Below are 26,266 nucleotides of genomic sequence, written 5' to 3'. Positions count from 1 at the left end.
TATCTTGTAGGCTTCTCTTTTGGGATGAAGAGAGTAAGTGTAGTCACTGAAATGGTTGCACTTCATAGCTATTATTAGTCTTGTGTTCAGTTATTAGTGTGTGTTTGAGGATAGGGATATTGGAATGTTATGCAACTGGTTGGCCTGCTATGTAATCTGCCTGCTGCTGTTGTGCCATCTACATCTAAGTTTGGGGATTCTCTTAAGCATTTTGTATTTCACATTTTTAATTTGCTGAAGAGTAAACATCTACCCATAGACAAAAGCTTTATACTGGGCTACAAAGAATTAACTTTAAATTCTGCTTCTCCGTCGTGGGCTTGGGCATACCTTGTGGGCTTGGGCAGGCCAAGTCACCTCTATTCTACCTGTAAAATGGGTAAAAAGTTTATTTTATGAGTGGTCTGAATTTATTAATAGAGACTTGCCCCAGCATTGAGTGGGGAATTCCTTCCAGTGTCTTGGAAAACATAGGATTCATTCAGCTTTGTTTACAGTGAGGAGTGGGCTATACTGACAGGCTTTCTGCAGGATTTGGCTGAAGATGCAAGCTTTGCTAGTCAGACTGATCTGCCCAAGGGTTGTCTGATGGCATAAGTATTTTAAGAGTGAAAAGAGCATCAGTGGTGATGAAAGTTCAAGGTGTAAATTAGCATCTTGTCCTTGAGAGTTCTTAAGGAGACTAGACTCAATTTTTAAGCAGGCCTTTAAGTCCCCTCATGGGCCTATTCATGGGTTTTTTTTTGGAGTGCAGAAATGCCAAATTCGAAGTATAACTCGTGACCACCTGGGAGTTTTGAGCATTTTAACTTTAAATCATAGGAGACCTGGGAACAAAGCTGGTTTAAGAGTCAAAGTAAAAATATCCTGCTACTTAAAAATTTATGGTGTAGTAAAAATCACATCTAACTGAGTGGAAACTTACTTCCCTTGGAGAGCTGGGATGAGAGGGAAGGTACAGTCAGGTGAGGACAAAATTCCTGTGATAGCTGTTCACTGAAATTCACTTTTTGCTTCATGCTGCCTTGCTTTAACTAGATTCCTTGTATGTTATGATTTGGGAATCAAGAGCTTTCTGACTGACAAACCACACAAACCTCTCCCTCGCTTTTTGTGTCTATAAATAGGGATAGTATCTGTTTATGTTACAGTAATGTTGTGGACATTAGTGGCTTAAAAACCTTAAAGATCAAAGAAGTCTGATTACTAACAGATTTCTCTCTGGCCTTGTAGGTCGGCAGCACAAAGCTTTTCAGTGTTCAGGAGTTTTGGGATCCTGTCAAAGAAAGTTTCTAATGCTGTGTGTACGTAGAAGGGAAGTCCTGCAAGAGAAAATAGTCAGGATAAGCACTATTGTGAAATGCATATGAAAAGAAAGTTGTAGCTAGTCATGCAACTGGGAGAACAAGAGGAGAGACCAAGGGGACTCAAATGTGGGAAAGGAAATGGCATCTCCTGTCCCAGTACAAGAAGAGATTGGAGATGTGTTTTTGGGGACTTAAGTGTCACTGCAACCTCTTTGTCCCTTATTTGCAAGGCCTGTAAAGGTGTTCTTCCCTGATTACTAATCTGCTTTGTGAAGTCTGCTCTTGGATTCACTTAGCACTTTATCTTGAGCTGGAATGGTTCAAGATACCTCCAACTGAAATGCAAATTAGTCTTAGATGTTTCTCTTCAATTCACACTTCTTGGAAGAAGTGACAAAGTTCTTGAAAATATCATAATGATATTTCTGTGACGTACAGGCTCTTTGTTGCATACATAGTGTAGCTAACCTGAATCATACCAATATCCTTATGGTCTGCCCGAAAGTGTTATGTATGCAAGTTGCACAGCACGTGATATTCTGCATTGAGTATGTGATCTGGTGAACTTGTGTAAAAGACAACTCTTCAAAGCTGGGGGAGAAATAGGGATGAGGGGTGGGATGGGAGATACGTTCTTTTCCAAGAAGGGACCAAGCAAACTGTAGCAGTTAATGAACATATGCACGGCAGCTCCTAAAACTTTAGGATTTTTTCCTTTTAACTTAAAAGCCTAATAAGTTTCTAAATATAAGTTTATTGAAATAAGTTTAGCAGAAATGGTTTCTTTATGATGATTAGTTGCATAGAGAATAGATGTCGTTGACTCATTCCCAGTTCTCTTTGAGTTTTGCTTTCTGAATTTTTAAGTTACACATTTTTCTATTTAAAAATGTCTATTTTTAAATTACTCATTTCAAAACCATGTTGCACTGAAGTACTCTGACCCATCAAATGATACAGAGTATTCTTAAAAATAAAATTTTTATTCTGTATAACATCTAGAAAACTGGTTTTTTCTAATTTTAAAGATGCTACTTTCCAGAGTATGAATAATGGAAAAACCTAATTTTGCAGCAGTAGCCATTTTCTGCATCTATTAGAACTAATAATCATGATCAGAGAGCACTGTATTAGATGCATCGAAATATACATACCACCTTAAAGAGCTAACACTCATAAGCATAAGAAAAAGGTAAGATATAGTAGAAGAATTAAATGTTTTTCCTGTTGTGCCATGGAGAGAACTTGAGGAGCAGGTGAACACCAGTTGGTTACTCGGGCAGTGGCTGGTATGTGAAAGAGGTGAGCTCTATACAGACCCTGACCCCTCACCTTCCATACTGCAATGTCATGGTGCTATTGTTTGACAGTTATGTGGAGGAGACTGGCTGCTTGTAACACAAACCAGCCATGTAAGCAGGATAAATTTAGCATACCCTAAATAGTAAAAATGTAGGCTATTGGGACTTTGACTGCATGGTGTTGTATATTAATGTCTTGCTGACCTATGTACCACATGTTGCAGAGGTCCAGAAAAGGAAGCCTTGTGTTCACAAAGGAGGTAAAAGTGTGGCTTACCTTGAGGAAGTTTTTCCCTGGAACTAAGCCCTATCTGTTGTGTCCTTTTGTCAGCTGAATCCTGGAGCTCTCAGGAATGACACCAGCCTTTATAGATTTCCCTAACATGCAACTTGACTGAAGAGTTTGTGAGTGAAGAGTCACTGCCTTCCAGGGGTTAAGCTAGCAACATCTAAATTGCTTTTGCAAACCCTTTGACCTGGCTTGGAGATTACTGACATACCTAGCCTGTGTTACTGTAAAATACTTCTACGGCACTGACAGAGATGGTGGCAGGGGTGGGAAGTTAAAATCTTTTAATACATGAAGAAACTTCTGCACATAATGCAGACCTACTGTAGTCCTTTCTTCTTACTTCCAATCCTGTATGTTAATGAAAGTATAAACTAGAAGCAATTCCTTTGACAGCGTGGCTGAGAATATTTGTATGATAAGAATGCAGTCATCCAAGCTGAACTATTCATAGTGTCCCAATAAGTATATTTGTTAGCAGTTTTCCATTAATAAGATGTTCTGGTGTAGGAGTCTGTGTATTTGGCTTTTTATTCCAGCTGATGTTGTTTGTTTCAGTAGAAGTGTGGTGTTTCAACCATATGCTCAAATGTTAGTATGTTTAATGCCAGCAGCAGATTATTTACATTAAAGGACATGGAGCCAAGTTAAACTCAGTTGCAACTTTATTAACTGAATTACTGTATTACTAGCAAAAAACAGCTGTGATAATCAATTGAGTATATCTTGCTTTTTTTCCCTCTCTGATTTTTCAAATGGGCTGAGGCAGATCTGTCCTTGTTAGAAGGGTGCTCTAATCACTACTTTAGTCCCTTGTGCAGCAGTGTAGAGGGGAATGCCAAGAGGTATTCTGCTTGAACCTGAAGCTCCTGAGGGGGAGGGATAGGAAGGTGAGTATATCCAGAATTTTATTCCATCCTCCCTCTCTCTTGTTAGGGGACTACAAAATGTTACATGTCTTTCTTTTGATGATGCACAATTTAGCTATCTTAAATTAAGCAGTAGTTCAGGAAGAGAGATTTTGTGGGTAAGTTTGATGCAGTTGAATAGACTGTCCCCAAAAGGCTGTGGATGCACAATACCTTAACTGTGGCAAATGCTTCATGAGCTTTCCACCTCTCAGATCAGGCTTTCAAAGTTTTATAGCTTTGATTGTTTAACTGAAGCAAGGGCGTTTTGATAGAAATGTCTGTCAGAGGGATAACCAGACTAAAGAAGTCAGCAGATTTGAGGAAGTGGTAACTGAGCAAAGCATGGCGTGAACAGTTAGTGATGGACATCTCTCTTACAGCCAGAGGAAATGGTCTGTTCACAGATCACGTCAGAAGTGGAACTGCAGTGCAGGAATAAAATCTCTGTACCTTGTTTTAAACAGTAAGGAATAGGGTATTATTTACTGGGGTAGGATGACATGACCATGAAGTGCAGAATTTGAATAGGCATTCAGCCTTTAAAAAATCACCAAAACCCAACTCCTAACAACAGCCTGGATGATCATTAAGCCAGTTTGGAAAGAGGATCAGAAAAGTCTTTCTTTATACAGTTCCCCTTTCCATCTAAAAAGAGAACCATCTGAGGAAGGCAGAAAGGAGAAGTTCAACGGATCTTTTATGGTTTGTTTGTTGGCAAACACTAGACCATTTTTTTTCTTTCTTTTTTTTCTCCCTCCCTTTTCCCCTTCCAAAGTTGTTAATTCTAGTTCAGCCCATTTCACATGTTCATGGAGAGGGCTGACAAGGACTTAGCATCATAGTATGAGCCAGCCATTAGTGATTTCTGCAGAAGTTGGACTTTTGGCATCCCATGTGAAATATGTCTGCCTTCAGAGGCATTCTGACTGTTTTTGAGACAAGAAGGCAGCAGAAGAGCTGTACAGTGGAGAATGAAAAGCTGAGGAATTTACACAGAGGAAAAATTGATCTGCATGTGGATTAGGCAGCAGAAGAGCTCTAGAGAGTTTTCTCCTTGCTGAGCTGATGCTTCTGAGACTGGGGATACTGAGCTTGCAGGCAAGCTGAGGGCTTGTATGCTCCTTTTTGGAGAACATAAATTTGTAGAAGTGTTGGAACTGGAGTTGTCTGGGTGCTGAAGGTGAAAGAAGGTGATATATATGAAAACAAGAGATTGTGAAGTTGAAAGAAGCAGAGTTTTGTGAGGGATCTTTTTTCCCACCTTGTGCATTACAGTTCTGATTTTATACTTGTGAGCAGGAGTGAATGAAAGAGGGATCTTTTGCCTGGCTTTGTGTCTCAGAGCCCATCATCTTTTCTGTATCGTTTGCAAAACCCTGTGACACACGCTGACCACAGCAGCTTGTTTCTCATTCTGAGAACATGGTCAGACTGTGGTGAGGGGTTAGAGAGGTGGTAGCCTCAACTTCCCCAGTTATTTTAGGCCCCGACCACTTCTGAAAGAAGCATGATCTTAGGGGGGAACAGTTGATTCATTCACTTCTTAAAAGTCGTCAAGCTGTCAATCTATTTTGTGTTATTTTCCTTGTTACAAGTGTCTTAAGAAAAGATCCTGTAGGATGCAAGTACTGACCCAGGAAGAAAAATGGCAGTTGGAAATGTCAGGTGGAACAGAAGCAGTACTTCCATGTTTGCAGAAACCTTTGATCCATGCATTCACCGTGTTTTTTCAAATTTTTGTTAATGGCTTTTTTTACTGCCCTGTATCCAACACCCTGGTCCAATTCCTTGTATTGAGTTAGAGCAGACAATGGTTTATTTCATTAAGGTGATCACTTATGGAAGGTGGTTCGAAAGCACAGTTCAGTGGTGCAGGCAAATGAAAAGAAATATGCTTGGGGGAGGGAGCTACGTAAATATTAACTCAAATTTAAAATTATCAAAAACAAATAATGGGCTCAAGTTTGGTCTAATTTTCCCTCCTGAAGTACTTGGAAAATTATCTCTTGCATTCCAGATCCCAAATTTGAAGCATGGTCACGCTTTGTGAAACTGAAGACTTACTACAGATGTTGATTTCTATACATGATTTAGTGGTTTCAGCAAGTGGCAGATTTACCGCATCAGGACTTTCAAGTTTTCTTGCAGACGGAGTCATTTAGTGACCTTTGGGTGACTCTGGGTTAAACACCTACGCACAGGGAGCGCTGCCTTGAGCAGTGGGGATCGGCGGCCGCTTCCCCCGTGCTCCGGGCGCGGGGCCCGCACTTCTGCCCGCCAGCAGCAGGGGTAGCTCTGACTGCTCCCGGGCAGCCGCTCCGCTCCCTGCCTGCTCCTGCTGCCCTGCCAGAAGGGGCCAAGGCAGCAACCACAGAGCTTCTCCCTCTCGCTGCCTGCGCCGGGACGGCGGCAGGAAAGGGGAAGTGGTGCAGGGTGTCGGCTCAGAGGAGTGCTTTTCTGGCAGCGTGCTGCTGCCTGTGGAGGTGTGCGTGGAGATGGAAGTTACTGCCGTTGCTTTTTCTTTCTGCCACCCCCCTGCAGGACTTGGTTATGAAGTTTGCTTTCTTGATGTTGAAATGAGTTTGTGGCAAATGCTGCAATACCCTGAGCAGAAAAAAGCCATTTGAACCTACAGGAGGCTTTCATGAGGTACGGAAAGAAGGGTGAGCTGAGGGAAAGCAAATGACAGCTTCATCCAGATTGGCGTCCAAGTTAATGCCACACGGCAGTCAGATGACTGAGCACAGCTGCATGGTTGCATGGGCACATTATTCACATCCTCACTAAGTAATTTGTTGGTTACTTCAGAAGGAGAAGTCAGGGAAGGGGAAAGCAGAGGGACTGCTGGGACCCACTGTCATGTGGCACGGGAGAATCTCTGGTGCTACACTTCCTGCTGGGTAGTGAAGACAGTGAAATAAATACCCTTGTGCACAAAGCCTGCTTCTGTGAAAACCCAGGCCTAGAGGACAGCAAAAGAAGTCTTGTCCAAATGAATCAATTGTTGACTTCCACCTTCAGCATTAACTTTTTTCACACGAAGAGGCATGGTGGCAGGTCTGGAACTACTGGCAGGCACAAGAGGAAGAAGTATTGAGCTGCATGGGCAGTATTTACTGCTCCTATTTCCTCCACAGAAACAGCTGTGGGCGGGTCTGCTTTTAGTGCATATCTCTCGAACTGGCTTTGCACATCATGCCTGGTGTGGAAACCACGGGTTGGGAAACCTGACCTAGATGAAGGGAAGCCGGTGAATTACTGCTCTCAGCCTGTTTGAAACGCCAGTGCCACAAGGGAATGCTGCTTCTAAAGGGAGTTGTTACCATTTAGGCGCGGCAAGCCACTAGTGGTGTTCCTTGTGTGATCATTAGCAGAACTGCTGAATCAGACAGAGTTTCTCTAAACTTAGTCCAGCACTAAATGCAGAAATTGGGTAGAGGAGGTAGAAGTAGACAGGGTAGTGGCTAATTTAGTTCTGTTCCTGTAATTCTTTGGCTTCATGGAACACATCAGAAAAGGATGTGAGAGGCACCTATGGGTTGTGATGGAGCAACTCCTGGAGAAAGTGTGTGAATTTGAAAGGCACGGAGTAGTTGAGACATCAGCTTCACTTCCTGTAATTACAAGGGGAGAGAAAACTGGAATAAGGGGTTAGACTCTGGCTAAAGGCAAGTCCTGTGAGGCAAAGGATATCCTCAGGGGATGTTGCTCTACCAGTGGCTGTGGCCACTTCTGTGGAAGGGCAAGAGTGAGAGACTCTTCACTACTGGCTGCATAGTATTTCACTGCCATTCTGCAAATGCTCCAAATTTTCAGTACCTTTTGCTGAATGTATCTATAAAACAGCCTTGTTTATTTCATTAGGCTGTTATGATATGTCTACTCTGCTGTTTTTTGTGAAAACTGCTATGCTTTGGTAAAAGAGGAGTGGGATTTTATCAATTTGAAAGATCTCAAACGAGTTGCTTGTGAGCTCTGCATTTTTTTGAAAAACACACACCAAACAAGCCTCCTCAAAACACAAAAGACGTTAAAAACAAAGGTTATTTTCTCATGGGGGAATTTTGAAATGTTCAAACCAAGCAGCTGTTTTTTCAGCTGTTGCAGGTATTAAACAACAGCAAGAAAATCCTCTGCTATGACCTGTCACAGGAAATAATCCTTTCTTTATCATGCTGAACAGCCGTGTTCATTGCTTCTCCTGCAGTCGTAATATTCAACTTCTCAACTTGTTACCTGCACAATGACTCGTCAAAATTTTAAGCTAATGGTATAAAATATGAAATAATGAAATTGCAGATGTTTAAGTGCATCCTTGGGATTCATAAATTATGGGAGCTATAGTGAATTGTTAGGAATGAATTAGGTGTTTGGAAGTGAGTGACTTTGAAGATATTTTTGCTTTTTAAAAAATGCTAAATGCTTTTGACCTTTCTCCCCATTGCAATGCAAGTGAACACCTAATAACACCACTTCAATTTTGTTGCTTTTTTGTGATAATAAATAACATTTACTTTCCATGGTGATACTTCAATTATGCAAATCAAATTCTCACTAATGGCTTTTTTTTAGACACCATAAATCTGGAGTGTAATTTGTTTTTTACTAAATAAGTCAGGGGAAATGTAGCACTGACAAAGGTGGGCAGATGCATTTTGGATCCTCTGTTTAACTGCATCTATGCTGCGTAATCACTTAGGAAAAAAAACCCAGAAGACAGAAAGCCCAAAAAACTAGTGGTCTCTATAAATTATAAGAAATGGAAATCATTATTAGAATTACTGTAGTTTCTGATGTTATTGTCAATAAGGGAACTGTTGCCAATTTATTTTACTTTAAAAATATCTGTGGAACCAATCCTGAAAAATATTACTTTAGGAATATCCTGTAGGCTTCCTTTACTTGGAGACCAACATTTATTTCTGGCTTCAATCTGCTTATTGTTTAGGTTAAAATCTACTTTGCATGGTCAACATAGTTAAAAGCAAGCAGATTGGCTTCTGACTCCTACATTATCAACATAAGAATAATTGCAATCACAAATAAAAAGGCAGGAAATAACTTGCATTACTTGAAAAAGAACACAAAGCTTTCGTGTACACAGATTTTTAAGGTTAACAATTACTTTCCCTTCTCTTTCTCCTGATTTCAAATCAAAACAGAATCCTATCCCTAAAAAGCACCAAAAACTCAAGAACAAGCAAACCACCCTAAAAGCTGAGAAGCAGGCAGTGATCAGTAATTGCTGGTACAAATAAAAATGGACTTCTGCTGTGTCATTTCTAGAATCATATTTAAGAACGGTACAGTGATTGAATGGTTGCTGCAGTACAGAAATAAAAGCACAGGAATGTACTGAGGCAGAGCTGCCTGAGCCAGACAGACCAGAAACACAGTGCACTGCAGAGATGTTTAAATTCAGTAGGTAGCAATATAAAGTAATTTCTGCACACCAGCCAAGGTCACTTCAGCTGGATGAGAGTCTAGAAGATAATATTAGAACTGCAGGGTTGTGAGGAGGGGACTGGGAGGAGTGCAGTGCTTAGGACCATCCTAAGTATGTTGAGAGTCCTGTGGTAGCCACGAAAGGTGCATTTGAACAGAGAAGATCAGATGTTCTCCATAATATGCTTGTACTTTCCCTTTACCATCTCTTTGGCATTCAAAGATTTTATAAAGAAAATTAGGGTGTAAGAGCATGAGACACCTTAAAGAATCAGCAGGTGAAGAGCAGTCCTTTGAAGATAAGCACACTCTGGCTCAGAGGCCCTGTTGATTATCCAACAGCAATTTGATCTTATGCTCTGTTGATTCAGTGATTTGACACATGGTGTTGGCATTGTTATTTAGGGTGTTTTATGTAAACCGGTAGGAGCTGGTTTATCCTGTTTGGAGTGTAAGCTAGTTCTCCCATTCTCCCAGCTGAACCTAACAATTCCATTACAGTGAGTGCTTTCCTTATTTGTCTCTGAACTGGGAACTGTAATCATGAAAAAAGCAGCTATGACCTCTGTCTTTGACATGAGGTAGTCAGACTTTTCTTAACACAAGATGAGATCCTGCCTTGCCTGGCTTTGGATAGGTATTCCCCATTATCTTCAGAAATTAAATCTTTTTAGAAAAGGATGGTAGTATTTGAAGAACCATCATTGTTCAAGTGTTTCTCAGGCTGCAATCCTGGATTTCTGGTCGGCCAGAAAACATGGAAAATTATTGGCAAATTATTAGCAGGTACACAGTTTTAGCATTGTTTCTTTTTGGGAAATTTTAATAAGTAACAGGGAAGCAAGAATGGCCTTGGATATTGTATATTTTACTTTCTGAATGAACAGATAGTCCTATGATTTGTTTATGTCTGGGTGCTTGGGCTCTGTTTTGGTGGGCCTGATTATCATGGACATGAGATGCTGTCCATCCTGCTGCTGATCTGGAGCATGGAAGTCGTAAGCCCTGGTCTGCAGGAAGACCTAGTACAGCTCCTATTGCAGCCTGCTAGTGGCCATCTAAATTTGGAAACTATAAGATCCTTGGTTTACATACATAAATCCTTGGACTTGGACAGTCCTGCTGTTGCCATTGTCTGAAACACTTCTGCTTTTTTCTTTGTGGCTAAGTGCCGTGGCACATCTGTGTTACCTGAGCCATACACAGACTGCCGTCCCTGCAGTGCTCCATCCAAGTAGCTTCCAGACAGGTCATTTTACACAGTGGTTCAGAGTGTTTAGTTCTCCAATTTCTGAGGAAATTCAGCCCTTGCAAAACTGAACAGATGGATCTGAGTTCCAGCGTGTAGACGCGGAACTATGTTTTATTCCCACATCCTGAATGAGTGCTGTAACCGCTGAGGAAGGGCAAGGAAACTGCTGCTTCCTCTGCTCATGCTGTGTAGCAGAGATGTTGCCCTTCCTCATGAGAGCAAAGGGGTAGGCAGGGCAGAGCTCAGCGTGCTGAACTGCAGATGAAAAGCAGGGCCTCCTGTTGCCCTGCATGAACAGCCTGAGCCCCTGAAGAGGGGGATTTAAGGAGCTTCCCCTCCTTGGTGCTCCCCGCTGCTGGTTGAACCAGCTCGCGCTGCAGGGAGCAGTTTACATGGACTGCACTCTTTCCTGCACATTGCATGCGGAACTTACTTGCTGAAATCACAACTCTTGCTTCTGCTGCAAAATCTGGAGACTGCAATAGTTTTATGTCCTTTTTTGCAGCCCTGCTCTGCCAAAAACCTAGGTTCACAAAAAGATTAACAGCTTGTTTCTTAGGGGACATTAACACCACAATACTCTGGAAGTATGTGCTTGTACAGAGGAAAGGTAGTGTTTGGCACTGCTTTCTTTCCCAGCAGGCTGCATATAAAATATACATTAACTCCCCCAATAACTACACAATTATGACAGTTGAAATAGAATTAGAGGAGCTACCGTAAAGCCCAGACCCCATGTCCCACCTTCACTGCAGGCTGCCGGCAAAGCACCTGTCAGTTGTGATTTGCATCTTTGCAATTGTTTCTTCCCTGAAAGAAAAAACAACAAAAAAGCAGGCTTGCTTCCAGCCAGCTACCCTGAAAAGATTATCAGTCACAGCAACAGCTATGAGACATAGCCAGGATAGTGTGCATCACCATGCTCTTACAAGCACAGCATTGACAATCAGTTCCTTGCATCCCATTGCCCTTCAGCTGCTGGTGGGGACATCTACCAGCTGTTGCAAAAAAAAAAAAAAAAACCAAAAAAAAACCCCAGCTGTAGCATATCCAAAGTCTGCACTGATATTTTTGTCAATCAATTTCTTAGTCTTCTATTAAGAAAGACTGTATAGAGAGTACACAATATATACATACATATACAGTACACAACGTACTGTATACAGAGTACACAAAAAAATAGTTGTACAAGAAAAAAACAGTCCACTTTCTCTAGAAAGCTCTAAGCTGCTTGGGATGATCAACACCCCGAGTCCTGTGATATATGCATTAGCATCATTCAAGAATAGAGGGCGTCTTTCTCTTGAATAAGCAACATGCTTAGCAGGAGAAATAAGAAAAAACTGTCTTCCAAATACCTGGTATAAGGCATTGGTATTTCCAGAGGTTCATTTGGACTTTCAGCATTTGTTCTGGTAGCCCTAGTTCTGAAATGTCAGTATATTGTATTCATTGCTTTAGGTGGATCCCTTCTTTCTAGGCTAAGACCAAGCACCAAGGCAGTTGCGGTTTAAAGATAATAATGCCTTTAGTTATATAAGCCCAAGACTGCAATTTTTAAAAAATGTAGCTCTAACCCATTTGCTGCAAATTATGACTTTCTGTGTTTGCATTGCTTTGACTGTGCTGGTTCCTGATGCGGGCTTATTAATAGATTATTTCCTTGTTAGCTGTAGGTAAAGCTTTGACCTAGAGCTGATTAGGGAAAAGAACTTCTGTATCTATTATCTTTTCTCTCTCTTAATTAGTATAATTATTCTTCTGTGCCCCAGACAGCAGTCTCAGACAGTCTGCTGTGGAGCCACAGAAACTGTCTGGACTCCCAGAATGGGAGTTTGCTCTTAAGCAAGGCATAGCTGTGTTCTGTAGTGTCAGGGAAAAGCTGAATTACACCATTACACAGAAAGTAACCAAACCAGGGCACAGAGATTTCCTTTCCTCCCCACCCAGTTAAATCCAATTAACTGTGAGGAATGCAAAAAGCAGGTTTTGTCATTTCCACTTTTTCAAAGGTAAACTAGCACACCTATGAGACAGAATCAAAGGCACAATATTTCAGTTTATAGGTGAAAATGACAGGCATTGTTGAGGAGCAGAGCACCCAGCTGAAACTGCTCTGGTTTTGACACAATACTTCAGCTTTTTAGTAATGTGTTCACCTGCTCTCCATTAACTGATTGAGAGGGTTTGCAGCTGGGCAGAGTGGGTGTGACTGGGACTAGTCCAGTGCTGGGCTGGGGGCTGCTCTCCCGCAGTGAGGGGAGGGTTTTCCCTTCCCAGGGTACATCTGCTGCCTCTTAAGTGAGGTTACAAAATGAGAGCAAAGGAGGGGGGGTCTCTTTCCAAGGTAGATTGTGGCAGCTTTCAGGGGAAAACAAGTTAAGAAGATGAGTTCAGTTTAATACCTACTACTGGTGTGTGTGGAAGGCATTGAGCAGTAACTGGCAAGAAATCCTGAAGCTTAAAATTTGAAGGATTTTAAGAGTGTGTTGGAGAGCAGCACCAGCTGTCTTTCCTGTTGCCTCTTACCCTTCCCACCATGCTTGCACCTCAGAGTACTTGTTACTCTTCCTTGCAGTGTGGCTGCTCTGACAGGATTTAGCAGGACTTGTTCTTTACGGCCATCTCGGGTATCATTGCTCTGGTGCTATGGAAGTGTAATTCCCATCATGAAATGGTAGCTGTGGCTGAAATGCAAAGCTCAATAAAGGGGAAAGAAGTAGTAGGTAATTGTGAGGAGGCAGCAATTTAACTTGTTCCTTGGGCTCAGGGCTTGGAGGCCTCGCCTTCTGCCTTACAGTGCAGTTTTCCAGTGAGGTGGAAACAATTGGTTGTTCAGTGGGAGCAGCCTTCATGCAACTTTTTGAATTAATCTTGCAACCTGAGAGATTTGTAGTCTGAGTGGCTGTATCTGAAGTGAAGAGGGAGGCTCTACTGTTTCACGCTTTTCTCCATACGACAAATGCATGAGCAGCCACTGGAAGAGTGGAGAAAGCTCAGGCTCTGGGATACTGTTAGCTTAAGTGTTAGGATGCTTTCTTGGGAGCTAAGAATTACAAAATTGGATCTCCTCCCAAATGGAGAGGGTTTAAGGCCTAATCTACCACATCTCAGCTAAATGCCAAATTAGTTATGGTCCAAAAGCAATGACTCCTGCCTTGAAAGTAAGACTACAGGTGTTTTCTTTTAATCAGAGCATGTGCATCATAGACCTGTGATGCTGCTTCTTCATTAAGACCTGAAGGTCCTAGGGAGGCTGGGTTCTGCCACTTGCCTGCATCTCCTGAAGAACCTGATTGGACTTTGGGGGAGCTCAGTGATTCTGCTGACACAGTTCCAAGTTCCACCCAAGGCCTTGTGTTTGGTTAGACCCTGCAGTGCCACCTGTGGAGCTGCTCAAGTCCCACTGTGGCCGAATTCCTCGCTGTTAGCCCTCCGCAGTGTCAGAAAAGAAATCACTGAAACATGTGAAAATACTTTGTGTAAATAAAGCACCTGGTAACTGACCAGGGCTAGTTGGATTTTGTGTTTTTGGTTGATTGTTTTTACTATATGACTTCTAAAAAGGCAATTTAAAAAAAAAAACATTAAATAAAAACATAACCCAGCTGGAAAATTATAAAACCACTCTGGGTTTTGCTATGCTGTAACTATCCATGTTCCTTCTGTGCTCCACGTGTGATAAAATAGCCTGGGAGAGGGTCTGTAATACCGTCCCAGGCTCCTTGCCTGGAGGGGTGAGCAAACCCAAGGTTGGGCTGTGATGAGGGGTGTGGCATCTGTTCTGGTTTGATGGGTGAGAGAATGAGTGTGAGGCTGTGATTAAGGCTCTTCTGATGGGCCGTGAGAAAGTGAAAAGCTTGTCGGTGTTGTCACTGGAAATTGAAAAGCACTTTTGTGATTTATGGACAAGTTTGCTCCTGCATTTAACGTTTTTCAGGCTGCGATTAAATGCTCTTGAAACTAATGATTGTCTGGTTGGTTGGTTTGTTTGTTTTTAATACAGCATTGGTAAGACTGTTTTGTTAGTGTAATAACACATTTTGGAAGTAAATATGTGCTTGAGCACAAGAGCTTATGTGTTTACATTAGGTTAGTGTCTTGGGGCCCAAGAAAACAGGTAAAACCTCCTGTCAAGGGGAACGGTGCCATTGAGTCCTGGGTTACCAAAGAGAAATCTGAGATGCTGCCTGCATGGGGAAACATTTCAGATTTCAGCTAGATCTTGACTAACTTTGGGACTGAGTTCCAGTTAAGAAGCATGAATTAGTTTATTAACTGGCTGCTACTGACCTTTCTCTCTGTTTACTCACACTGTTAATCCTTTCTGTGCCTTACAGAAGAAACCACAGCTTAGGCTCTCTTCCTGTGGAGCTTGCAAGCATTTACTTTGCAGGCTGAAACCTCTCCCTTCAGCTGATAAGGAGCACTCTGTGTTAGAAGTGTAACTATTGGAGCTCCCAGTTGGGCAGGGTGGAGAGGGTGGATGCTTGGAGTGCTCATTAGCAACGGAATGTCCCCGTTCCAATGGGAACAAGCCCAGTGTGAGCAAGGCTGGCACGGAGCAGGTGAAGGAACCTGGTGATCTTACACTGTTTACACAACCTACTGCCAGTTGACCAAATAAATAAACTTGCCTGCTGACTGTATCCAGAATGAGTCAGGCCATTTTACAAGAGGTCTGTTTTGGCTACAGAAGTGTAGGTGTTTTCTTCCTGTGAAAGACATTGAAAAAGAGTGGGACTGACTTGCTTCTAATGTGTGAGGAAGTTCTGGCATTTGCTCCTTGGGTTTCCTTACCTCCTGTTTGCTAGTTACATTAGAGTGTATTACTTGTTTCCTAGACTATCTGAATAAAATTTATTTTTATTAGCAATCCAGTCATCATGCCACCTTCCAGCCCAAAGGAATTAAGTCATCCCCAGGTCAATTTTAAATTTCTCATTTTCAAGATGTCTTAAAATCAAAAATTTTAAATTTGGGTGTGGCTCACATGTGAGAGTACTTGAGGAGAGTGTTGTTCACTGACTTTTCCTTTCAAAGTATCTGAAATGAGGGGCTTTATTGTTCATAGTTTTTGTTTCTCTTAAAGTGAAAAATGTGAAAGGGTCACAATGTGCATCAATGAATTTTGAGGTTTAGATCTTGGTTTAGATCCCATTCCTTGCCACCTTGCGAGATAACCTTTTTTATTAATTTTCTTCTAGGTCGCAAGTATTCTTTTTACAATGCTGCTTTTTGTAGGCATAGTAAACAGGTTATTGAGTCGCTATGAAGAGGGGTAGAGTGGATTAAACAAAAAGAAAGGAGGTGACTGAAGAGAGCTCATAGGTATGATTCTTCTGGGAACTCTGGCTAACAGGCATTTTGGTGGCTGCAAACAGGCATTATGGTGTTCCCTTGTAGAGTCCGATGTGAGCACCTGTTGATGGTTGAAGGTGTTTGTTCATTTCCTGGGATTAATATCAATGGCCACAGTATTAAAGATCCACAGCAGAAATGTCATGAAGGCATAAGCAGGTTTGGGCATTCTTTTGACTGATGGAAGGTGCACAAGCGCACAATTTATTAAAATATTCCACTGTGAGCAGAAATTGCTCAATGACAAGTAAAAGTCACCTAATAGTTCTCAGAATGGCTTTTAATTTTTGCTCTTAAGATTTCTTTGCCAGCTGAGTCAGAGTGGGGATCCTGGTAGGAGAGAGGACAGCTCTGAAAGGCTCCTGCAAAGCTGCAGTCACAGTGCAGTGAGGTTTAAAGGTCTGAGACTATTGAGGGATGAGGAAAGCAGGATTTCTTAGAAGATATAAGAAATCTTGTAACTGATGCATAAAAGTCTGGGTGTGCCAGGCAGAAGTAACAGCCTGGGAAATGGTGTTTACTAAAGACCCTCCTTCTCTGTTAGGAGAAATCTCTTTCCAACCTGTTATGTGAATAGATCTCTTCAGCACCTGAAAATGGATGCAAAGAAGGAAATCTTCAAAATCCTTGGAGCAATTTACAAGCTGCAGAGACTCCCAGAGCCCTGCATAGAACTGAGAGTTTTTTGTGGTTTTTATTGATGTCCTGGTAGTCCTGTGCTGCAGCTCTGAAACCTGAATTCTGGCTGCTGGAATCAATTTCTCTGCCATTCCCATGGATGCACCAAGCTCGGTTCCCAGGGACTGCTCTGTAGGTAGTGCTGTCTGGTCATGGTTTGTGTTCAGGTCCCTGCTTATGAGGCCCATGGAGAAACTGGACACTCAGGAAGTTGTCTTTGCAGTGTGAATAATCCTCTTTGTCTCAGCCTGACTCCTGCTTGTCACAGGCAATGCTGAAATCACATCCACAGCAAAAAACAGTCGTAGTTTTTGTCCTCAGACTGTCCTCCCACTTCTTCCTCTTTCTGTGTTGTGCCTGAATTGTGCTGTTTTTCACTATTTTTGTTAATTTTTTTTCTTTTTCCATACAGATAATACGGAATGGGATGAAGCATTTTCCTTTTTCTTTCTTTCAAGCCAGCCTTTCCTCTGTCACATATGATCCACTCAGAAATCCCCAGTCCACATCTTACTGTGATTGGTAGGAGTTACCAGATGGTGCTTGTGGTTCAGTGTAGCTTGTGTGCGTCTTGGAGTAAAAGCTGTGGTGAGCCTAGCTGGAGTTGTGCAAACTCTGCTGACTGATGGGCCAGGCTGAGTGCAGTTCACTCACTTCTGTGTCAGTTCTTACACCTCCCTGGTTATTCTGTAGCACTCTGCAGAAGGGCTGCATTGTCTTGCCTTGAGCTTTCTTTCCCACAAGTCCCATAACCACTGTCATCTTAGTGCTTTCAAACTTTATGAATTGCCTTTTGGGAAGGACCTTTGGAGAACTGGGCTGTTGTGAGAGTTTCTTGGATCTTAAAGAGGCAAGAGGGTCAGAGCAGCACTGTCTGAAACAGCTCTCACTTGGTGAGCTCAGCCCTGTAAAGCAAGCAAGGCTCTGAGAAAGCTCTGCATTTCATAATCAATTCCCAGAATCTCTACTACTTATATCCCAGAACTTAGGTTTTGCAGTGTATCTGGACTGTTTTGTGAGCAATCAAAAATTGTTTTAAAAAAGGTTTACTTTGTAAATTTACAGATTACAAATTGTAAATTTACAATTACAGTTGGAGGAAGAAAAAAAGAAAAAGATGTTTCAATAAGTATGGAAATGGATGTTACTGTAGTCTGATCCACAGTTAGTCTGCACTCAAATACTTCTCAAAGTGGCCAGCTGAGTGTTGGCTAGTTAATGTGAGATGCTAAAAAGAAGTTGAAGTGCCTGTTTGTATTCCAATAATCAGGTGGCTTTCCAAGCCACCTGATTATTGGAATACAAACAGCAGCATGCACAGCTTGAAACCTTTTAAGGTTCCAAGAGTTTGTGGTGTATTTGGCCACGTATTTTCTATAGACTTCAAGATTTGTTTCATTCTTTTGCAAAATGTTCTGAGTTGGAAGGGATGCACAGTGATCAAGTCCAGGTCTAAAGCTAATGGCCCTTCAGCCACAGTGATGGGGGTTTTTGCTTTCTGCATGCATGGATTTACACTCAAGGAAGAGAATTTCAGTGTCTTCACCTCTAATTATCTTACCCCAATGGGCCAAAGGATGCATTTGAGTAGCAGACATCTTTTGCCCCAGGGCCATTTGCAGTCCCCATCAGTTCTTCAAGGTCACTGCTCATGAGTTGGGACAGGGCCTTTCTGCCTCTCGAGCTGTCAGCCAGTGGCAAGATGCACTTTTCAGCTTGCCATTTGGGGCAGTTCACTGAAAGCTGGTTAAGTTTGCATGGGGGCTGCTTTGTTTAGAGTTTCATGCTGTTATTTCCAAACAAGGGAATACAGTGTGCCTGAAGTGCTGAGAGCCAGTCCTGTTACACTGATCTGGCTGTTGAGGCTACTACAAGCATGGTTGTTGAATTGTGTGGCACTTGTCCAGCTGAAAGTTGATTCTGGCCAATGGGGTTTGTTTTTTTCCCCTCACCAGTACTTGATGTGATTAGAATTGGAAAGGAAACCATTTTGTATGGACTTTTACTGGAGAAAAAGCAGTAAGTAGATCTGCATCTCTGTTTCTGGTTTTTGGTGGTTTTTGTTTTTTGGTTTTTTTTTGTTTTGTTTTTTTTTTTGGTTTTGGTTTTTTTTTTTGGTTTTTTTTTTTTTTTTTAGTATTTAGGGTTGGTTTTTTTTTCTGTTCAGCATCTTTCCCATCTTTTGATGATGCACATAAGATTTTATGGGTCATAGTGAAATATTTGATTGATCATATTATGAAAAATCTACAAAAAAGCTGACAGTTTTGTGCTGCCTACTATGTATGCAGTGATGGGTTTGACTGCTCAGCATTGTGAACAAGAAGAAAATACCTTGGGGTGCCCAATTATAGCAGCAGTGAGAGGAAATTCGGAAGAGTAATTGTGGCTTCCTTCATTGCCTTTATGCTGGCCTCTGAGCGAGTGGCCGTTCCACTCCTTTCAGATTTCACAGCAGCAAGAGCACTAATGGCAGCTCTGTGCAATCCTGACTTCTCGTGTCTGTGAGACTGAATCAATGCTTTGCCTTCCACGTTTAGTAAAACAATTTTACACAAACACTGAGCAGCTATTCTTGTCTCTACCTGCTTTGAGGTGGACTGGATGAGCTGGAAGACTTTACAGAAAGCTGTCTCTTCCATTCATTCTCCCTCACCCACTTTTGTTCTTTTTTTTTTTTAAATAAACTGCTTGACAATAGAACAGTTCTCTAATGGAGGTACTTTTAAAGCAAAGATGAGGAAAAGCCAAGTGTTTTAATAGGGCTTACCTCATAAGAGTGGAAGTTTAAAGCAGGGAAAAAGAAAGTTAACATTAAGAGAAAAAAAGCAGTTGAGCTTGCCCAGTTCAAGCGTATAAAAATCAAGTGCTGTTACACAGTATCTGAACACATAAATTGATAATATGTTTATTGCTGTAACATTCCCATGTGGTTTGGAGCAGAATCTTTTGGAAGTCAGCTGTGATGTAGAAAACTGAGTTTAGGGGCTTGAATATCTAAACTAGGTTCTAAGCAGAGTTTAGATGCTGAAATCCAGACTGCAGTCTGTCTATTTCCTCTTCAGTCCCTACTTACCCTTGGAGGTGAGGAACCTCCCTGACATGTATGACCAGCTGGATTTTCTGTTTGTATCCACTCAGGACTGCTTAGAATGGGAGGCCCACAGCACAGCTCATAGGGAAATGTGACCTGACCCCAAAATGAAGAGTTTCTTTGCCTAAGTTGTGATCAAAGTAGACTCATTGCTCAGGGGAGCCAAGCTCCTGACAAGCATCACACCTCTGTTTTGGCTGCTTTTAAATTGTACCTGGGAAAGGAGTGAGCCTACAGGGGAAGGTGCTTGCCTGTGAAGAGGAAGGCAGGGGTCAAGTGCTATTTCTGAGCACTGTCTTTTAATGTGCTGTTTAATATTAACATCACATCCATAAGCAGAAATGAGAACAGGCAGCAAAGCTCTTCATTCCCATACTACAGAGTCATGCTTCCCCTTAGGCATAGTTCTGTCCCTCTGGCCCAGCACATGCATTATTATAATTTGGGTTGAGTGGCAGGAGGAATCCCCTTCCTCGAGGAGAGGCTTGTCTTGGACGAATGCTCTTTCCCCCACACTGAAGGCTTGAATCTCTTCTGGCAGTCGTTTAAAAACAGCAACCACGCCTCCCAACAGGAACCCAGCTGCGTTTTGGAAGATGTTTATGTGTGTGGTAGGCAAGAGGTTGTATAATGTATAATCTTTCTTCTTAACTGTACTTGATTGACCAGTGTTAATTGAGTAGGCAAGCATTTTGTTTGCTCCTTTGCAGGAGTTGTTTGGGAATACTTGCTAGCAGCAGGACCTTCCACAGATCAAACAATGTCTGTTCACTGCTTGGTGTGTGCTTTAGAGGCAAGCAGGCAGGCCCCACATATGCATCAAACCTTTGGTTTGTTTATCAACACAAGTGTAACACATAACCCTCCTGAAAGAGGGCACTGGCTTTCCTAGAGTGACAGTCCATGGCTTTCTCTATAGAAAGATGTTCACGGTGTAACCGTGTGCACATGTAACCACGTGCAACTCGTGCCTATCAACTGGCAGCAAACTGCTTTCTTAGGAAGAGGAAGAAAGTGGCTTCTGATATTCCTAGCTAGTTAAATGTCAGCTGTACCTGACCATATGCATAAGGAAGAATAATCCCAGGCACCAGCACAGGCTGGGAGCTGTCCTGCTGGAAGCAGCTCTGTGGAGAAGGACCTGAGTGTGCTGGTGGAGAACAAGTCTTCCATGAGCCTTCAGTGTTCTTGTGGCCAAGAAGGCCAATGGTGTCCTGGGGAGCATTGGGGAGAGCACTGCCACCCCTCACTGGAGATATTCAAGAATTGTCTGGATGCAATCCTGTGATGTTTGCTCTAGGCTGACCCTGCTTGAGCAGGGGTGTTGAACCAGATGAGCCACTGTGGTCCCTTCCAGCCTGACCCATCCTCTGTGACTCTGTGATATGTATACTTAGCTGTATATCTGGGTAGTTTCTTAGTGCCTAACTGTAAATGCATTAAGAGAGCACACAGAAATACTTGCTGGATTCACAGAAACTTGTTCTCTTCAGAGTTTGTGAAGTTTTCTTCTTTCCCTTGCACTTAAAATGTGTTTTTCTGGGGTGAGTCTGAGAATGTGTAACTAAGCTGTTTGCCTGCCTTTCCCAAGGAAGCAGCTGCTGCTGTGCAGCAACACAGAATGTGGTGGAGGAGAAGGCAGCACTGCTTTCTTCATGTAACACATGCAGACACAGCTGCAGGAGATCTGAAACCTCATGGCTACACTTGACCTGGTTTCCTTGTCAAAAGCACATCTGGTGTTCAGTTTGATTTAACTTGGAATCTATGTTCTGCCTGTGCTGGGGCTAGGAGTCCTGAGATACAAATCCTTCTGTAAAATGCCAGTGTGTTACTGCTGGGAAAATTACCAAAAGAGCAGATCTAAAAGTTGTCTTGGTAGTCCTGTGAAAGAGGTTCACGTTTGTCTTATCACCTGATGTGGCTGGGATTTCTGCCTGGCAATTTGAGTGCTCCAGGAACTGCCAGAGTTCCCCCTCCTCCCTGTACTGCTTTGGTTTGACTGGTATCACCTGGCATCCCCAGCAGCATTGTCTTAGTACAGGTGACTTTGTGCTGGTATTTCTTGCCTGGCACTGTGGACAAGAGGAGCTCAGAGTGTCCTCTGTGCCATGGACTTGGTCCCTGTGTTCCCTGGAGCAGCTCAGCTGAGGAGTTTCTGCAGCTCGCCTAAGGCTCCTGCAGGAGCTGGGTCAAGGTGGAAACAGGCTGCTCTTGGTTGCATCCTGTGCCAGAGGTACTGGAATTCTTTTGTGCAAATGAGCAATAATTTTCATCTTAAGAGAATAAATGCCTGCAAACTGCAGGCCTCTGACAAAACCTTTGCTTGCTTCTGGTATGGAGAGTGTTCACAGAAGAGACAAAGAGAGGGAAGATTTGCCAGGGTTACTGATTATAGGACTGTTTAAATTCCTGAAGAGCAGGCAAGCCTGAGGTTTTAAAATTCTGCCTTATACAGTCCATTTCAGTATCCTGGCTTAGGAGGGCTGTGTGAATGCTGCAAATATTCAAATACAGACCCAATATTTGGAGTCTGGATGTTTTAAACCAGGGCCTGAACTGAAGGGCTGTCATGCAAAACAAATGCACTGGGGTAGCAGTGGAGGACGTAACAGCTAATAGATGTTTTCCCTTTGCTTGACATCTGTCACCTTCCCCCATGCCAACCCTTCCTCTGTTTATAGCAAACCATTTGCTCCCATTAATTATAACTGGATTGCTGCCATCTGACCAGCTTTGTGCCTGTACAAATGTCAACAGAGCCAGGACTAGACAGGTGGGGAGAAGGGCCAGTCAGAGGAGATCTGTTGCATCTGTTTGAGGACAGATAGATGGGGGGGAAGGGGGGAAATGCCACCCCCCTTTCCAAATCAGGCACATTGGCCTACAATAATAATTGAAATGCAGACTGGGAGCCCCAGGATGCCACTTTACCCGGCCGTTTTCAGAGCAGACTGCACTTAAAGCCATCCCCTCCAGTTAAATCTCTTTACCAAAGTGGTCTGTATGAAGCCTTACATACAAGAAGATAATGGTGCTGTCATTTTTACAAATAATCACAATGGGAGCAGAAAAAATAAGAGGAAGATGATTACGCCTGAAAATGCAATGAGGCTCCAATTGCTAATGCAGTGGAAACTAAAAGGAAGCTGAACCACAATCCCAAGCTGTTCCTGCCAGGCTGGCTTTTCTGCTGTGATTTAGGAGTGTACAGCTGTGTTGCCATGATGTTAGGAGGAAATGTACCTACGCTGGGGTGGTTTTCCTTGTGCAAAATACTATGAAGACAAAGTATTTAGTGTGGTGGTTGAAGCAAATCTTGAGTGGGTTAACATAGATTGGCTTGGCTGGGTTGTAAAAGAAAAATCCCTGCAAACCTTCCTGTGGCTGCCTCCAGCAGTGATGCTCTGCTTCTGCTGGGACCATGAAACAAGAGGGTGGCACTGGTTTTAACACTGAGGATTAAACCCCATTTTAAAAGGAAGTAGAAAAGCTTCCCTCGTTCCTTCATATAAAGTTGGGAAGTGTTTCTTTGTGATGTGGGAAGGAGGGGGTTGATGGGATGTGCTTGTGCGTACCCCAGAGTACTTTAAGCCTTTTAGAATGATGATGATGATGATGATCTGAATCCGTTCAGACATGGAGGACCTGAGTGCCAAGGTTGTGAGTACTTCAAGCACCTGAACTAATGGCGAAATGGTTTTGGGGGAGAAAGAATGGTGCCTTGTTCTCACAAACTTGCAAGGAAGGAGACCTTTTGAAGTCAACAGTAAAGAGATTTCTAAACAGCAAAGCCTTGGAGATGTTTTTACAGCATGTTGTAGGAAGTATGTAATTCCCTTCTCCATGGCCTAGCATCTGGGGATCCCTCCTTCAGGGACCCCTGGCCCCCACTCTGCTGCAGTGGCAGTGGTGTTTGTTTGGGGCTTAAGTGCCCAATGCTGCAACATCCAAGTCAAGTAAGCAGCTTCCAGCTTCAGTGTTCTCCTGTCAGAAAGGACAGCAGTAGATCTTTAACACACCTCTTCCTTCTTTCTCACATTCCTGCCCTCAGTGCAAGATGTTTCTTCCCTCTAAAAATGAACATTTTTTGTTTCTTTAAGCAGCACTTTCTGTGCTGATGACAGATACTCCCTTTGCTGGTTAGAGGTGAGGCAAATAAAACACAGAGCTGACTTATATCCCAAATTCTGCAAGAATCTCTCCTAGCACAGTATTTTCCCTAGTTAAACTAACTTAGGGAATAATTTACAGGTCAAAGTGAATGGACTCGTGTGATGCATAAACATAGTTGGAAAGCAGAGTGTCTCACAGAGTGATGCATGGAGAGCAGTCATTGTGGCTCATGGGTTGGTGGGGGTGGAACTGTCAGTCCTCTGAGACATAATGTGCCTCAAAATTATTAGTTGTGTCTGCATTAGGTAAACAGAGTTGAGTGTAACAGGAACTTGATGGATGCATCTTTTTCAGGAAAAACAAATATTACTGTGTCAATTAAATAGCAGAGTATTAATTTGCTGCTGAGATGATATGTGCCAGTTTTAGTATCAGTGATGCTGGATTACCAACAAGCCTTTGCAGGTTTGGGGTGGCACTTGTCACACAAATGTAGAAATAACAGAGCACTCTGCTGGCAGGGCCTTGCTCTTGGGAACAGCCTAAATGCAAAAGAATGTGCATTTCTATAGGCTCTGTTTTGCAGACAGGGTAAACCACAGGGTTCATGTTTAAATCCAAGGTCTCGTTCCTCTGCTTGGAGCTTTACTTGAGTGAAAGATTTGAGCTTTTCTAAAACATTTCCTCTTTGAAACTGTGTTTAAAATGTGCATGTAGCAAAACTACCATTGCCCACAACTTAATCCTTGCCTTCTTTAAGTTGTTTTGCTTCTCCAAGAGAAATCTGTTCTGCTTTTCATCTCATCCTTTTTGTGTTGGATAATTTTCCATATCTCTGAGCATCATTACCTGCTGCTCTTAATTTTTGCTTGGGGTTTGTTCACCCTGGTTTGGCTTGTCACCACAGGCTTTCCAGTCATTCCCATAAAAAAGCTGTATTGCCCTCTCTGTGAGAGTCAAAAGATGGGAAATGGCAGAACAGATAGGGAAGTGAAGAGAAAAGGTGAGGCAGAAGCTATTTGGATCTCAGCTGGGCATTCCCAGTTGTAACCACTGTATGGGGGCTACAGCCAGTGGTTTGGGTGGTAACAGTGAGCGGTCACAGCCCCCTGAGGCACCACAGCAAAGTCCCCAAGTCTTAGGAAGAGCCTGTGTTCCTGGGAGAAGTGTCATGGGAAGGTCTGGCTGGACTTCTCTGGGTCTTGGCTATGAGCACATTGTGCTATGTTAGCAACTCTGGAATGAGATTTCTGGAAGTGCACTGAAGAAATTATGCTGAAAGGCAGAAGTGGGGATGTTCATTAATGGCAGGATTCTTTGCCAAGGAAGGCTAAAGGGCTGAGAGAGCTCTGTTAAAGCCAGTGCATCCATCTGTTGAGCTGGCTAATGCAGGAAAGTGCACCTGTGCACAGAAAAGAGCATCACTTGGCTGCTGCAGGGTGCTAGCCTGCCTCAAGACATTTCCATCTGGGAATCCACTGAGAGCTGGGGGGAGCATTACAGACTGCTGAGTGTGAAATCCCCACCTTCCCAAGACACTGAGTGATGTGAATGTGCGTAGCAGGGGGGCTTCCCAAGGTGTGTGGCGTTGATGGATGGGGGGACCAGTGCTGATAACAAACTCAGACTCTCAAAAAAGGAAGCTTGAGAATTCTTGTGATTGTCACAGAAACATTTTGTAACTGTGGAGAGAGCAATTTCTGTCTCCTCCCACAGAATAGACTATTTCAGAATTCAGTCCTGGTGTCCCCTGAAGTTAAACAAAGGGACCAGGAGAACAAGGTTTTGTCTGATGCCTCCAAGAATGTATGTCATGGTGTTGATTCAGACACACTTTCTTACAGCTTCTGATTTCTCTAGATTGTGACTGATTTAGATTATACCTGAGGTTTTTTGCTTTAATGGTTTTGGGGTTTTTCTTGGTCACAGAATAATTTAGGTTGGAAAAGTCGCTTAAGGTCTTTAAGTCCAAATGTAAACCCACACTGCCAAGTCCACCACTAAACCATGTCCCCAGGTGCCACATGTACAGGTCTTTTGAGTAGCTGCGGGGATGGTGACTCAACCACTTCCCTGGACAGCCTTTTCCAATCTTACAACTCTCTTGGTGACAGATTTTTTCCTGACATCCAATCTAGCCCTCCCCTGGCACAATACTATTTGTTGGAGCCTCCCACCATTTGGGAGTGATTTGAAATAAAGTAGAAAAATGCTTAACCAGGTACAGCTGAGTACCCCAAACAAACAAATGAATGCTTAGAGTCTCCCCCTTGTCCTGCCTCTGCTAGGTGTGCGTTTGTGGCTGTTACTTGAGCAGTGAGGGCACTGGCTCGGTAAATATGCCATATTCATTTGTGCACACAAACACCAATGGAAAAACAGCAGTGAAGCTCTACTGTCTCTTCCTGGCCATAAAAATGCCTCCCTCCTTCCCTGTAAACACAGATTTTATGGAGCAGTAGCCTGGCCTCAGCAGCCTGTCTCCCAACCTGTTGAGAGTCAAAGCAGAACT

Source organism: Onychostruthus taczanowskii, unplaced genomic scaffold, assembly GCF_017590055.1.
Source record: "Onychostruthus taczanowskii isolate IOZ18803 unplaced genomic scaffold, ASM1759005v1 scaffold82, whole genome shotgun sequence".
Taxonomy (NCBI): Eukaryota; Metazoa; Chordata; class Aves; order Passeriformes; family Passeridae; genus Onychostruthus; species Onychostruthus taczanowskii.
The sequence above is the reverse complement of the archived record's forward strand: the minus strand, read 5'-3'. Positions refer to the sequence as shown.